The following is a 14084-nucleotide window of genomic DNA, read 5'->3' on the forward strand; positions in this document are numbered from 1 at the left end:
GGGGTTTTATGGAGGCTTCATTATCTAGGCATGATTGATTACATCATTGGCCATAGGTCAATGGCTGGTCATCAATCTCCAGCCTCTCTCCCCGCCCTGGGGATTGGAAGTGGGATTGAAAGTTCCAACTATCATAGCAAGTCTTGGTCTGAAGCTATTGAGGGGCCCACCCCAAGTCATTTCATTAGACAAAAGAGGTGACTTCTGTTACTCAGGAAATTCTAAGGGATTTAGGAGGTCTGTTTCAGGAACTGGGGACAAAGACCAAATATATATCTCTCATTGTATCACAGACATAGATTGGACTGAAAAGGAGTAGAAGAAAGAAAAGAAATTCTAGGGATGCCTGGGTGGCTCAGCAGTTGAGTGTCTGCCTCCAGCTGAGGGCGTGATCCGGGGATCTGGGATCAAGCCCCACATCGGGCTCCCCACAGGGAACCTGCTTCTCCTCTGCCTATGTCCCTGCCCCTTTCTCTGTGCCTCTCATGAATAAATAAGTAAATCTTAAAAAATAAAAATAAAAAATTCCAGGTTGATTATCAACTCAATGTTATTCATTTCCCACACTAACAATAATTAGTACAAGCTATTCTAAGTGTAGAGAAACTTCAAGAAGCTCACAGTCATGACATAAATGAGTGGAATAGTGACTGCTAAAACTGTGGAATACTAGAAGCAGAAGGGTCTCCAAGGCTTAGCAAGTGGCCGGCACAGGAGTGGCTCCACAAACATTTGCTCAATAGAACTGAAGGTAGGAACGTGACACAAGGTAAAGACATCTCCTGCTGCAGCTGTCTGCATCAGCGCTTGAGTTTTAATTGGGGCAGAAGATAAAAAAAAAAGTGAAGGTAAATGTGAAAGAAATGAAGAGAGCTGAGAAAAAAGGCTTTAAGAACAGGTCAAGGAGACCAGTGGTCAGATGAAAACCTGGAGGGGAAAGCTTGTTGATACCTGCCCTAAAAATGTAGAATTTTAAAGGCGCTCCCCTAGAACTAATCAGGCTCAGTTCTTTCTGCATTAACCATTAAGTCTTCAGTAGATCTGAGATTTTTACATCAGTCACACTATGCTGTGCCACCCAGTGTGTGAAATAGAATTGAGAACAGCAAACGCTGACGTGTATAAAATGCCGAAATAGCTGAAGGGGAAAGAAGCAGAAACCATGCCACAAAGTGAGAATAGATGTACTTAGATAATTTTTAGTTCTTCTTCTTTTTCTTTCTTTTTTTTTTTTTTTTTAAGATTTTACTTATTTATTTGAGAGAGAGAGAGAGAGAATAAGCCAGAGAGAGGGTGAAGCAGGCTCCCTATTGAGCAGGGAGCTCTATCCCAGGACCCCGGGACATGACCTGAGGCCAAGGCAGACACTTAATGGACTGAACCACCCAGGTGCCCCGGTAATTTTTATTTTCTTTTATGCTTCCATGACTGAGAGGCAGATCCACTTAGGTTCCCTGGGATTTTCTGATAGTGGCCAACATTGTATACATCGTGTTTGCTTGATGTAATTTCCCCTAGGACAGTCCTCAATGCAGCAATGGCTTTGCAAGGAAATGGAGGATTCTTCATTCATCCATTTGGAAGATTTATATTGAGTGACTAGCTCTGCTGTAAGTGTTGGGAATACTACAGTTGAAACAAAAATCCACCTCCCATGGAGTTGACAGTCTGAGGAATTAATGGTTAAACTTCTGAGGTGCTGATATGTGTTATAAAGATGGGGATAGGCAAGGGGTAGAGCAGAGGGAGAGCTATTTTAGGTAGGTAGTCAGGGGAGACTCCCCTAATGCACTGCGGAGTAACCAGAGACAAACAGGATGAGAGAGAGTGGTCCCCTGAACTGCCACCAGTAGAGGTCAGGGGGGCAGAGCAGAGCTGCCCTGGGGAGAGTGAAGATGGTCAGTGTAGGAGCCAGGAATAAGTACATAGCATCATTTCCATTTACTCAACACATTTTCTATTCCTAGCTTCCTTTCTGTTTTATTTTCTGCTTTATATGAGAGGTTTTCTGGATAGGTTTGAGCTTTCCAGTCGTGTACTACTATGTTTGTAATTCTTCCCACATGCTGTATTTTAAAGAGATGACTTGCATTTTCCATAGAAGTCTGGCCCTCTAAATTTCATGCCACAGATTCAGATTTTTTAAAAAATTATTCTTTTAGGAAAAGAGATTCAAAGATATGTAGTAGCTACCATATGGCCTAGCACTTTGACTTGTAGGTATATACCCAAAGTAATGAAAACACGAATCCATACAAAAACTTGTACATGAATATTCATAGCAGCATTCTTCATAATAACCAAAAATGTCCTAACCTAAATGTCTATCAGCTGATGAAAGAATAAACAAACTCTTGTGCCTACCATCTTAAAAAATTGAAAATGCAGAATAAAACTTTATAAAACATATGAAAGTGATCAGTGGTCTGCAAGACATGTCAAAAACTTGTTTTCTTGCAGCGGAGCAGTGCTTTTCTTGCAGCAGAGCAGTGCTGGGGTAGATGTACTTCTTACAGCCTGGGGCAGGCTTCCAAGAGGCAGGACATGCAAGCCACCAGTCTTCTGAAAGGCTAGAAATTGAGACAATGTTGCTTCCCTGTATTTTAGTGGTTAATGCAGTCACAGGCCAGCCCAGATTCAAGGGTGTGCAGAAATAGACTCTACCCTTGATAGGGCAACAGCATGTGAGTACAGGAAGGGAAGAATTGGAGATAAGCTATCATAAAGATAGAATTGGTTGGGAACTAGAAAACAGATTTAAAATGTCAGAAGCCACTAACAACTAAAGAGCCACCTACATTTTAGGTAATTAAAATTCAGATAATATACACCCTAGTTGTTTACACACTTGTCCAATGCTGAGTATATTTCCCTGTCTCTTGACTTTGGGCTTAGACGTATGTATTATTTATTGTTGCATTTCATAGGCCTCATCTCATTCAATCTCTAACTACATTTGAAACAGCTGCTACACCTTCCTGCTTGAAATTCTCTGTATTGCCCTTCTCTCATTTTCTATGGGTTTTCCTCCTACCTCATTGCTATTCTTTCTTTGTCTCGTTGCTCAATCATCTTCCTTTTCCCAACTCCTACATTCTGCAAAATCCCAGTGCCTTGGCCTCCGGCCTCCTCTCTTCTTCATCCTTACTTACTTCTTAGGTGATCTCATCCTCACGGCTTTAAGTCCCATGCACACGATGGTGACTCCAAGAATGATGTCTCTCAACTTGATGTCTCCCTAGAACAACAGATGAATGTATGTAAGTGCCTGCGCAAAATCTTCATTGTATGTTGACTAGGCATCACAAATTTAACTCCCTCAAAGTAAAACTCTTGATTCTTCTTCAATTCCACCTGGAGAATTTTCTACTTAGTCCCTTTGTTGCTACTTCTGACCTCCCTGCAGTTTATTCTCTGCGCAGCAACATGAGTGACCCCTCTCAGTCATAAATCTGTTCCTGACACTCGTCTGCTCTCTTTCCCTGGGTCTTCCCAACCATGAGATTAACATCCAAATTTCTTATCTCAGTGTAGAATGCCTTACAGATGCCAGTCTTTCTCCAGCCACATTTCTGCTTAGTTTCACTCATTAACTATGCTTCTGTCATGTTGGCTTCCTTGCCACCCAGCTGTAGGCCCTTTATGCTTGTCTTGTCCTTTCCTCTGTCTGGAGTACTCTTTCTTCAAAGATATGCATGGTCCATTCCCTCCCTTCTATTATGGTCTCGGCCCCTGAGCACCCCTAACGCTAAAAGATTTTCCCTGGCTTCCTCACCTCAAATAGCATATTTCCCCTGCTCTATCCCATTATCCACTGTTATTTTTCTACAGACCATTCATTGTTACAGAAAGCAAAGAATATATTTATCTATTTTGTTCTATATTCCTTTCTCTAGAGTGTATGTTCCACAAGGACAGAAATTTTGTCTGTTTTGCTGACTGTTATATCTTCAGCTCTCAGAACAGTTTCTGGTACATCATGGGATGCACTAAGTAAGTACTATTTGAATGAGCGGACAGCCATTTACTGAACAAATAAGGAGAGAGAGTTGCAATAGAGAAGAGGAGGAAGAACAGAGACATTTTGTGAGCAGGGGGCATTGCTAGAGACAAGTGAGCCTAGAGCAACAACATAAGGTGTTGTAGGCAATGGTAGCGAATGATAAAAATTCCTCATGGTTACTGGGTTGTCTAAAGCCAGGAATGACTCTAGATACTTCACACAGGTTACTTTATGTAATGCCCCCAAAAGGTATGATTTGAGAAATACGACCAGCAACTTTTACATGCAAGGAAACAGCACAGGAAAGTTAAGAAACTAGCCCAAGGTCACAGCTCATAAATGGTAGAGCCAGAATTGAAACAGGCTGGCTATCTCTCAAGTTTTGTTCTCCACTGCTGTATTATACAGCTTCTCAGATGAGCCAAGTATGAGGCCACTGAATTTATACTTTACTGACTTCACAATATTGCTCAGAGTCAATTCTACCTACAGTCTTGGTGTCTTTCCTACAGGTATTGTAAAAGAAATACATCTAATTTTGCAAACCCTTTCTACCAATTGAATATCCTGCATAGAATCTCTGGCTTTGTTGTCTGTTCTTAGGAGTTATGATTGCCCCATAGGGTGTGAAGAGATGCAATTAGCACTTGACTGGGATGCTGGACATTTGGCCTACAATTACTCCCAGTCTGTGGTTGCCAGCTCTGTGGTTTTGGGTAAATCCTATCACCTCTCAGAGTCTACATTTAATTCTCTGAAAAATGAAGGGGAGAGGAAGACAAGGAAATAAATTTAAAGATACCTCCCAGCTCCACAATTCTTTGATCACCTTGACTGCCGGTCAGCCAAAAAGACTTCTGGGTCTTTTGCCTCCAAGCTCTCCATTTAGTGAGTGAGTTTAGAAGGAGGTGAAAGGTCCCCGGGTGGCAGCAATACTCTATTATGATCCTTATCTACAGTAAACCTGCAGGTTGCTTTGCCTTCTCATGGGCCCTGTTAGGAAATCAAGCCTTCTTTTGGAATAAAACTTTCTAAATCAGTTACTTAAAAGCAGATCGAAAGTAAATTTAATTCATTCCAGTATAGTGAGCCAATATTGCAAAATGGGTGATTTCTGTTTTATAATTTCCTTCCCAATCCAAGCTCTTGCCAGCTGGCTAGTCTTAGGTAAATTCACCCCTTAAGTTCAATTTATATTCTACTTTAACTGCTCATTTTCTCCCCCAGTCAGTGCTTCAGAACGATGTGTTCTCTCTCCCATTGTACTTTCTCTAAACATGGGAGGCTCCCAGTTGATGATGAAACAGAAAATGCTCTTTTTTTCCCTTTTCTTTCCATTTATTTTAGCTGTAATCTATATTCTTTCCTGACTCATGAAGTAGTCAGAGATTTATGCTCATACATACAGTGTATTTCACTTGTAGAACACATCAAGACAGAAAAGTAATTTTTGTTAAGTAATTTGCAAAGCTAATTTTTGTTAAAATAATTTAAAGTTTTCAAAGCAGATGAGTAGGAACATATTTAACACATCGATAAAGTATGTACAGACATACAGTGTGGGGAGGGGCCATGCTCCGAAGTTTGAGAGTCCTGGGTTCAAATGCCTGCTATTCCACTCAATATTGTGTGGCCTAGGGCAAGTCAATAACCTCTCTGTGCCTCAAAATTTACTCATCTGTAAAACAGGGATAATATTACCTACCTCAAAGGGTGGTTGTGTGGACATACCTAAGTTTCCTGTAAAAGTTGACATTTAACAGATGTTATGACAGGGAAACAAAGGTGTCTATGGGGACAGTGGGAAGAACATATAAGGTATCAATGATTTTAGCTTTCACTTTCTTTTTCCTGAGAGTAAATCGCAAAGCAGTTAAGAATAAGAATAAACTTTGGAGCCATGTTGCAAGGATTCAAGTTCCAGCACTGTCCTTTATAATCTATATGATCGCAGGCAAGTTACTTAATCTCTGTGTGCCTTATCTGTAAAATGGGGATGATAATAGTAACCCTAGCTCATAGAGTTGTTAAGATTAAGTGAGTTAATATGTGTAAAACATTTAAAACAGTTCCTGGACAGAATAAACATTTGTACAGATTAGTGTGATGGTCAATTTTTATGTGTCAGGTGGACTAGGCCAAGGTACCCAGATATTTGGTCAAACATCAGTCTAGATGTTCTGTGAAAGTATTTTTAGATGGGGTTAATATTTAAATCGGTGGACTCTGAGTAAAGCAGATTCCTCCCCATAGTAGGGGAGGGGGCCTCATCTAATCAGTTAAAGGTCTTAGGAAAGACAGACTGACATCCCCTCAGGAAGAAGGAATTCTGCCTCTAGACTGCCTTGGGTCTTGGGCTGCAACATTATCTCTTCCCTGGGTCTCCTGGCTGCCACTCTGCCGCAGGACCTTCAGGCTTACTCTTTCCTCTGCCCTGAATACTTTTCCTTCAAATATATCCATGGTCTGTTCCCTCCCTTCAGATTTGGACTTACCAGCCCTCACATCATGTAAGCCAATTTCTTAAACTTCAATCTGTCTCTCCCTCCCCACCCCCCCCCACCCCCCCCACCCCCGTGCACCCGCGTGCACACACACACACATTATTGGTCCTGTTTTTCTGGAGAACCCTAATAGGATTAGCGGTGATGATCTGTGTTTGTAGCCTGAAGTGATCCTCTATGTTGGTTCTTCAGTGAGAGTAATCACATGGCAACCTTTCACTTTAATTCTCCTACTTCTGAAGATTTGAGACAATGAAGAGGAGAAAATAAAGGTTTGCGCCTTGTAAAAAGGCAAGGAAGTAAGAAGGCAAGCATGCTCATGGCAGGTTTAGAAAATGATGTGTTTGGCTGGAATAAGGGTCCACTTAGGAAGGTGGTGGCTCATAAGGTTGGAGAAGGACAGGAGCAGCTCAGGGGAGAGTCTGAATACCAGCCTTGGAAGCTCAGGATTTCTTTCCCCCATTGGAAATGGAGAGCTACTGAAGCTTTGTGAAAACGGCGCAGTAAGATGAAAACATGCATCAATGTGTAGGATGAGTCAGGAGGAGGGAGAAACCAGGGAAAGAGACAGCAGGTAGAAAATATCTTGTGACCTTGCATTATGCAGTTCGTCACCAGAGAATGTTAAGCATCTACTTCCCTACTGTTCTCATCGGGTCACATTTTAGGCCATATGGTGGTCCCTCAAGTGAGCAGGCTGGTGTCCCTCTCTTGGTCCCCTTCCTTTTTTTTTTTTTTTTTTTTTTGCTGTAATTCTGCTCACCTCCCAGGTCCCAGCTTCCTGCATGTTCGCTGGTCTATGTGAAGGTAGGATGGCAATAGGGAAAGTCATTTTTGTTGTCCTTTGTGACCTCTGGAAATCTTTCCTAGTTTCAACCTGGGAGGAGGAGTGTGAATTCCTATTTTCTTTATATGGAAGCATCTTCAAGAACACAGATGTTTTTTTTGCTTTCTTTCTATAGCATTAACCATTATATGCTATAGTTTATTTGAGTTTTAAAAACTTTTCCTGGAGCATTTTTATACGTAAAATCTAGAGTGCCTAAAGCCAAAGTAACTTTTAAATGGTAAATGCTAAGGCTGGTTTTAAAGTCTATATTTAACACTGCCAGGGAAAGAAATGCAGTTGGGTACTTTCCCAGGGTATGCTAATTAGCTGAAAAAGAATACTTTATTTTCTGCTATTGGTAGAGAAACTGACCAATAGAAGAGCAGTTCAGCACCTACACCCACTCTGTACAAAATAAGGAGGTGTGTTTGTACATGCCAATAACTTATGCTTTTGGTTGCCTCACAACCAGTGACAAGTGTGCTTTTCATCATCTCTTACAATGTTACCATCAGATTCTGAACTTTAATCTAAATGAGACTCAGAAAAGAGGAACGAGTTTCAGAAATTAGATATCATTTCTAATAGGTTATAAGCATACGCACTTTTGAAATTACAGATTTTGAAGACAATGGCAGTTTTTCTTAATGCTGCATGCGTTTTTCTGCTTATCCACCTGTATAAATCTAGTCATTTGTAAGTTCACTTCATTCCACTCACAAGAAATGTATTGAATGTTTTTTTTTAATGTTTTTTATGAAGATTACAAGGGAAGTTTTGGCCTGTTTCAGCCATATCCTAATTACAGTACATTTGCAGATATTACTCAGCAATAACCACTGAGTTTTAGATTCTTGAAGGTATAATTTTCACTCTGTTAATCTGTACCATTTCCCACAGCTAGATGGGTGCCATATTAATTTATTATATGTTGCTGTGTAGGGGAATCAAATATTTTCATTATTTTTTTAGATTGGCTGTTTATAGGCTCCTCCAATGTACTGTAAACTCTACAGAGTAATAACACTGTTTATTTTTATGGGACACTTATGTTCTCTTACCTAATTGAATTCTTGCAGGAATTATGTAAATTGGCCAAGGCAGGTTATCTTTAGTGCTATTTTATATCTGATGAAACAGGGGCACAGTGAAGTTAGTTACTTATCTGAGGCCACACACTGGTCAAAAGCAATGTTAGAGTCTAGGTTCAAGACCCATGCAAGGCACATTTTATTTGATTCCAAGATACCTCTCAACAGTTAACCATTTGTTTTTTTCTTTCTAGGTAGACTTGTATAATAGCAACTGAATAATCCCTAACTTAAAAGAGAGACAGAGACAGAAAGAGACAGATAAGCCACAAGACTCCTAGGATAATATTTAGAGAATGCTGTAGTTTTTCTGTTTAAGTAGGCTCCACTCCCAGCCTATTGTGAGGCTTAATTCACAACCCCGAGATCAAGACCTGAACTGGAAATCAAGAGTTGGATCTTTAACCAAATGAGACACCCAGGTGCCCCATACTTTTCTAATTATAGCATTCATAATACTTAGATACATGCATACTGTTTACTCTCCCACCTTCCAATTTTCATAAGAGCAGAGACCATGTTTATACTGTTCATTCATTGCTATATATAAACCCAAGGCCTAACATACATGGTACTTGATGCATAGCAGGGGCTTAACAAAAAGTTATTGAAAAGAATGAGGGATCCCTGGGTGGCTCAGTGGTTTAGTGCCTGCCTTCAGCCCAGGGCGTGATCCTGGAGTCCTGGGATCAAGTCCCACATCGGGCTCCCTGCATGGAGCCTGCTTCTCCCTCTGTCTGTGTCTCTGCCTCTCTCTCTCTGTGTGTGTCTCTCATGAATAATGAATAGAATCTTAAAAAAAAAATGAACAAAAATTTCTCTTTCACTAAATGTGCCCCAAGGAACACTCAATCAAATGATTTTATTTTATTTTTTAAAAGGTTTTATTTATATAAGTAATCTCTATACCTGACATGGGCTTTAACTCATGATCACAAGATCAAGAGTCACATACTCTTCATACTGAGCCAGCCAGGTGCCCCAACCAAGTGATTTTAAGTTGGAACTACTATCTGTATCAGTCAGGATATGCTAGGTTCAAATAGCTCAAGATGCAGTAACAAACAATATGAGTGGCTAAAAATGATGAACCTTTGTTTCTCGCTCATGATACATGGCCATCACGGAACAGAATTCTGTTCTTCATAGTCACTCAGGTATCCAGATTGATGGAGAGGACATGATCTAGAACACTGTTGGTTGCAATGGCAGACAGAAGTGGGCCCTGGAGGGTCTTGCAGAGGAACATTAAATGCTCCAACTCAGAAAACCTGCTTACAAATTAATTGACCTGAACTGGTCACAGGTACCTCTCCTTCTTGTAGCACCACCCACAAAGGGGCCAGAAGTTGCCTAGGTGATGGAGAGTGGGGAAATATTTGGCAAATGGTGCTTAATAAACTACCAGATTTCATTTCCTCGATTCTGAGCTTTTGTGATTTAAGTAATTAAGTCCAATTTTTTGGTAACCTTTCCTACAATACATTTATATAGTTTTACTCATAATGGCCCTATATAAAAATGATGCATGGTGAAATTAAATACAGTCAAATAGAAAAGTCAGAGGTGGAAATGGAAAGATAATTCAAATCTTTATACCACTGGTTCTAGATGAAGCTCATTTATTCTGTATTTGTGGAAGTAAATTATACATGGGGGAGAAAAAGCAACAATTATGTTCTAAAGTAAAATCATTGTTGCAGGTTTTAATTGGGTCCAAGGACAAGATTTAAAAATTCTTTGTGAAAGAAACAAAAAAAAAAAAAAAAAAAAAAAATTCTTTGTGGGCAGCCCGGGTGGCTCAGTGGTTTAGTGCCACCTTCAGTCCAGGGCATGATCCTGGAGACCCGGGATCGAGTCCCATGTCAGGCTCCCTGCATGGAGCCTGCTTCTTCCTCTGCCTGTGTCTCTGCCTCTCTCTCTCTCTCTCTTTCTGTGTCTCTCATGAATAAATAAATGAAATCTTAAAAAAAAAATAAAAATAAAAATTCTTTGTGTCAGGGCACCTGGGTGGCTCAATCAATGAGATCCAGCCCTGCCAGTGGGGCTCCATGCTCAGCAGGGAGTCTGTTTATGATTCTCTGGCTTCCTCTCCTTCTGCCCCTCCCCCCTCTTTAATAATAAATAAAATAAATCTTTTAAAAAATTCTTTGCGCCAGTGTTTTGGAAGTTATTCTGGTGACACAGAGAAAGGACATCAGTGCTGGCAATTCTGGGTAGAATAAGCTAAACTGTGGAAAAATACATCCTAGTATTCCAAGCCCCTATTTAGGCAGGAGGCCAAAAGAAGCATACAGATACCTGGAAAATTGCTGATTCTAAAGTAGAAGAAAAAATGTTTTCCTTCTTCTCTCCTCGGTTCTCTGGCTGGGACCTGAAAATTAAACTGACAAAAGACAAATTACCAAGAAAAATAAATGGTTGTGTTTTTTATTTCTGAGGTGGCTTTAATGCCTTAGTTACTCTAGCAAATCAAAACCTAAGTCTGTATCACCTGAAGGTTAAGAAATAAAAAACTAAGGACAACCAATCACAAACAGCAAATCAGACTTTCCCAAATAAAGGAGCTATTTAAGCTAGAGCCAGATAATTGTTTTGCTTAGCTATAAAACCTGGCCTCTAACTCCTGTCCATGGAGCACTCCTAACTACTTCTGGTTTGGGGCTGCCCAATTCCAACTGATTTTTGTTCAAATAAACTCTTAAAAAAATGTCTAATTTGCCTCCTTTTACCTTTTAACAGTTCTGTGTTGGTGGTTTATTAGACTAAATCTCAAATGGTTTACTCAAGACTCATATATCCTCACTTAATATTTTATAAGCTCCCATGCCACCCACTTGCCCAAAGTCTCATGACCTGTCTTGGGCATAATTTCCTGATAGTCACAACTATCAAACAGTTGAATTCTTTAAAAATAAAGAGTGAAATGTAGAGGAGCTCAACTTGATGAAGGTGTGGAGTCTTGTGTCCACTTGATTCTTTGGACATTATGGAATGATCCCTTGTGCTGAGTACATGTACATTTGTACTGCATTTAACTTCAGAGATTCAAACGGCCTAGGTATATAATTCAAAAGAAGTAAACTTTTGGTGTTGTTATCACCTGTGCTAAGATATGGAGTGGTATGGTTTTCTTTTTATCTATCTATCTATCTATCTATCTATCTATCTATCTATCTATCTACCTATCTAAGAGGAGAGAGAATGTGCACAAACAGGGGGAGAGGCAAAGGAGAGGGAGAAGCAGACTCCCCACACCAGGGAGTGGGATGCAGAGCCCAAGCTCAAGACCTGAGAGGAAGGCAAACGATTCGCTGATGAGCTGCCCAGGTGCCCCAGTGGCGTAGTTTTCAAATGTAATTCCAAGGACTGCCATAACATCAAACAAATGCATATTCTTCAGGGCAGCCAACCAGATCTTATTTATCACATGACTGTGGGTTTTAGTCCATTAGAGTAAAAGGATATAACATAGTCATGATGCTCTCAAATGCTAGACATGCAATTTACAAGAACTTAAAGAGAAGCTCACAATGCCAAGCATAATTCAAAATGTTTTAGATTTCCAAACTTAAAATTTCCCACATCAACAGTACTTGTTGTTGCCAAAAGTGTTCACATTTGTGAGAGCAAAGTCCTTCATTATCTGGTCCAAATGTCTGAAATATTGCAATACATGGTACTACATTATTGATCAACAATAAAAAATAATTCGTATTTAAACCTCAGCCGCCAAAATACTCCATCACATTAAAGGCCAAGGCATGTACTAGAATGTACAATAGTAGCACTATCTGTCATAGCTCCAAAGTGGAAAGTACCCTAACATCTATCAAAAGAAGGAAGTCATAAATTATGGTATATTCACAGAATGGAATCAAATGAATGATCTACAACTACATGCAACAGTATGGAAGAACCGCATAAGTATAAAGTTGAGTAAAGGAGCCAAACACAGGATCCCTGGGTGGCGCAGCGGTTCGGGGCGTGCCTTTGGCCCAGGGCGCGATCCTGGAGACCCGGGATCGAATCCCACATCGGGCTCCCGGTGCATGGAGCCTGCTTCTCCCTCTGCCTGTGTCTCTGCCTCTCTCTCTCTCTGTGACTATCATAAATAAATAATAAAAAAAAGAAGCCAAACACAAAAGAATGCATACTTTATGATTTTAGATATGTCAAGGACAAAGACAGGCAAAACAGAGTTTATGTTGTTGACTGTCAGGATAGGCAATGACTGAAAGGCAGTATAATGGGGTTCCTGGGTGTGAATAATGTTTTCTTTCTTTCTTTCTTTCTTTCTTTCTTTCTTTCTTTCTTTCTTTTAATGTTTTGTTTCTTGATCTGTGTTGGATACAAAGATGTGTTTGGATTGTGAAAATTCATTGAGCTGTGTGTGCAGCTTGGAATGTGTGTACTTTTCTGTATATATATTATGCTTCAATAGAAAGTGAATGAGAGAAGGAAAATTCCAGGAAGCCGATGAAAATTGAATTTCAACCAGCATAAAAACTCTCAGTGTCATTACCAGAATCTGCGGGCCATCAATGTGAGAATCACTCTCTAAATAGAGTATTCAATGAACTGCACTCAGAACAGTTGTCCCAGGAGCAAGATACCTGATATGTCAAAACAAGCTAATAACTTCCCTTTAAAATCTCCAATCTCCTGGCTCTTCTCTACCTTCAATGATACTGCCATGTCCACTGTCAGTGGTACCACGACTTAAGCCAGGTCATGTCCCACCCCCAGTCTCACCTGAGATGGTCCCCTCACCAGTTTCCCCATAGCCAGTTCTTCCTGTTCTCTACACATTAACCAAAGTGATGAAAGTCTAAACTAGATCCTCTTATTTCCTTTCTTAAAATGCTTCAGTAGAGTCCCCTTACGTTTAAGGCATAATGCCAACTCCACACTTGCGCGCATGGTTGACCTCTGTCTGCCTCACAGGCCTCCTGTCATGCGGCGCTCCCCCTCCCTCCGTGCTAGAGCCTTACTGGCCTATTTTCTATCCTTCCAAAATGTCACTGTCCCACCTCAGGACCTTTGTCCTCTCCACCCAGAACAATCACTGCTTTTCAGGTCCCTTGGCTGACTGACTGGTTTTCTTGCCACTCTTCAAGTCTCCGTTTAAATGGCATCCTATGAAGTTCTCCAAAACAACACCCGCCCCCCCATCTGATGCCAACCTCCTCTTATTCTCTGTGTCCACACTTTGTCCTATTTCCGTCCCCGACGTGATTCTTGTCTTGTTTGTTTACCTGTTTGCTTTCTCGCTTTCCCTCTTTAGACTGTAAGTTCTGTGAAGGCAGAAGCCAGGTGTATTTGTGTCAGGACTGCAGCGCCAACGCCTAGCACGGTGTCTGGCATACAGGAGGTCCTCCAAGACCACAGAAATACTCAAATGAATGAATCGACGTTCCCAAGGGATCGCAAGTTGCCTGTTCAGTCACGAAGCACATTGCACTGTGAGTTTTCCAAAGGACAGCAGTGAAACCGGATGCCTTTCAAGCTCTTGTGCCCAGGAAGTGTTGGCACTCGTGGTCGGTTTCCTAGTTGTCGCAGCGGCTGCCCCCTTGCCACAAGGCACGCGCACCCCTCCTCGACCGGCTGGCGGCTCACCCGGTCTCCCGGCCCCACCCACCGCCCGTGCGCCCCTT

At 41.0% G+C, this 14084-nt stretch overlaps 1 protein-coding gene across 3 annotated transcripts in view; it reads right to left on the reverse strand.

Annotated features, from left to right (window-relative positions):
- The window catches only part of HERC6 (HECT and RLD domain containing E3 ubiquitin protein ligase family member 6), a 124341-nt gene extending 110516 nt beyond the window's left edge, over positions 1-13825 (reverse strand). For 2 of the 3 annotated variants that reach the window (XM_072754952.1, XM_072754949.1), the window contains exons 1-3: positions 13686-13825; positions 10729-10813; positions 3153-3238 (exon numbers count right to left, since the gene is read on the reverse strand). The gene's annotated coding sequence lies outside the window, so the exon portion shown is untranslated. The remainder of the gene's footprint in view (positions 1-3152; positions 3239-10728; positions 10814-13685) is intronic. The other variant, XM_072754950.1, reaches the window with a different exon arrangement.
- Between the last annotated feature and the right edge of the window lie 259 nt (positions 13826-14084).

Source organism: Vulpes vulpes, chromosome 4 (genome assembly GCF_048418805.1).
Source record: "Vulpes vulpes isolate BD-2025 chromosome 4, VulVul3, whole genome shotgun sequence".
Taxonomy (NCBI): Eukaryota; Metazoa; Chordata; class Mammalia; order Carnivora; family Canidae; genus Vulpes; species Vulpes vulpes.